Source organism: Monodon monoceros, unplaced genomic scaffold (assembly GCF_005190385.1).
Source record: "Monodon monoceros isolate NGI ecotype Baffin Bay Population unplaced genomic scaffold, NGI_Narwhal_1 Super_Scaffold_15, whole genome shotgun sequence".
Lineage (NCBI taxonomy): Eukaryota > Metazoa > Chordata > Mammalia > Artiodactyla > Monodontidae > Monodon > Monodon monoceros.
Window position 1 is genome coordinate 33,626,325 of NW_021703771.1, and position 2,318 is coordinate 33,628,642.

A 2,318-nucleotide genomic window follows, 5' to 3' on the forward strand; every position below is an offset into this window, starting at 1 on the left:
AAAATCTTTGTGGCCTGGTGTTAGACAATGAATTCTTAAATGTGACACGGAGCAACAGACTGGGAGAGAATATTTGCCATCGCACATCTGACAAAAGAATTTTAACTGGAATATATAAAGAACTCTCAACAGAAATAAAACAAAAACCCCAATTAGCAAAAGTGGGTACAAGATTTGAACCGATACTTTATCAAAGAAGATACATAAAAGTTAAAAAAGGACATAAAATTTGTTCAACATTATTAGTGAGGAGGGAAATGCAAATGAAAACCACAATGAGAGCCACTATAACACCTTTTAGGATGGCTAAAATAAAAATTATTGATAAACTCAAGGATAACAAAGATGTAGAACAACTGGAACTCTCATGTATTGCCCTTGGTTATGCGAAATGATACAGCTACTCTGAATAGGGTATGGCAGTTTCTAATAAAGATAAACACATAGTTACCTATATGATGCAGTAATCACACTACTGTGTATTAACCTAAAGAAAGAAAAACTTATCTTCAAGAAAAAACCTGTACATGAGTATTCACATAAGTCATAATTCAAAAAAACTAGAAACAACCTTAACATTCTTCACCATGGATGAATCACAGAAGCATTATGCAAGTGAGATAAGCCAATCTCAAAAGTTCATATACTGTTTGATTCCATTTGTATGACATTTACAAGAAGATATAGCTGTAACGACAAAGAGAGAGTAGGTAGCAGGATGGTAGGAGTTACCTACCTACCTACTTTTTTTTTTTTTAATACAAAATGATTTATTAAAAAACCAGTAAGACACTACTACAACATGACACTGTCACACTGGGCTTTTAACATGAGACTGGGGGGAGGCATAAAACACAAATTGCTTCTGAAGCAGAGCAATTAAGAAATAAAACAATGAAAGCAAATTTCTTTTAATGAGAACTCAGAATTAAACTTCAGAGGGACCCAACGTCATACTTCCATTTGGGGACTTGACACAAAAAATTTAGTTTGAACTGCTATTAGCAGGTGGCAGGAGCCACCTTCAAATGAATCTTCAATTTGGAAAATACTGTTTCACCACCTGTTGGGGATAAGTTGCAGATGGAATAATTTAGTATGGTTTGTAGCTATTTTGATGACCACATCACCTGGATGCTTTCCCATAACCACTCTGCTGGTCACCATCTCTTCCATGAGCTCTTCCCGCAAATCCTCCTCTAGATCCCCACTGTTGCTGTTGCTGACACTGTTCCTTCGACATAGCTACTTTTATTCCACATTTATTAAGACCAACATTGTGGTATTTCTTTTCCATTATCTTCTTCACTGGTTCCTCTTCCTTAAAGGTAATAAAACAGAATCCACACCTCTTATTGGTCTTGTTGTCCATGGGGAGCTGTATGGATTCAACTTCACCAAAACCACCAAAATACTCCCTTATTTTCTTTTCAGGTGTATCTGGAGAAAGGCCACCAACAAAAATTTTTTAACAGGCTCTTTTGTTTTCATGACTTTGGCCCTCTTAGGATCAATCACCTTCCCATTCAATTTATGTTCTTTCTGATCCATGACCTTATCTACACTCTCTGACTCTTTAAATAGCACAAATCCAAAACCCCTTGGTCGCTCTGTGATAAGATCTAACTTCAGAGTGCAGTCTACGACTTCACCAAATTTGTAGTAGTAGTCCTTCAGATCTTTCTTTGTAGTATCCCAGCTAAGGCCTCCTATAAACATTTTCCATTCTTCTTGCCGTGCCGTCGCTGCTTCAGAGTGTAGGAGGATGGTAGTAGTTAGGAGGATGGTGTGACTTAAGAAAGAATATCACAAGGTAGTGTTTTGGGATAATGGATCTGTTCTGTACCCAGATTGCTGTATGGTTACGTGTATCTATACATGTGTTAAAATTCATAGAACTGTACACCAAAAATGTATTGAAAAAAACCTATTGCAGCCCTCAGAAAAAAATCTATAATTGTGTCAGTGGTGTCAAAGTTATAACCATAAGATGCAATTTTGAATAATATCCCCAGTTATTATATGAAAACATAATTCTGTACTAAATAAATAATACCATACTCTGAAATATATCAGTCATGAAGCTTTCAGGACACACAAACCTAATTAAGTATGTAAACATAAACCAATAGTAATTACTACTGCTTGTGTTAATTTTTAATGTTTATGTAATCAAAATAAAGAATATTGCAAGGTTCCTCTAAAGAATTTGATTTTCCCATAAAATACTGTTGATATTCAATCTTTTTTTTTTTTTTTTTTTTGGCTGCCCCACGCGGCTTGTGGGATCTTAGTTCCCTGACCAGAGATTGAACTCT

General features: G+C 35.5%; 1 pseudogene; it reads right to left on the reverse strand.

Moving 5' to 3' along the window:
• Positions 1-935: 935 nt before the first annotated feature.
• Positions 936-1,752, reverse strand: LOC114896150 (annotated as a pseudogene).
• Positions 1,753-2,318: the final 566 nt, after the last annotated feature.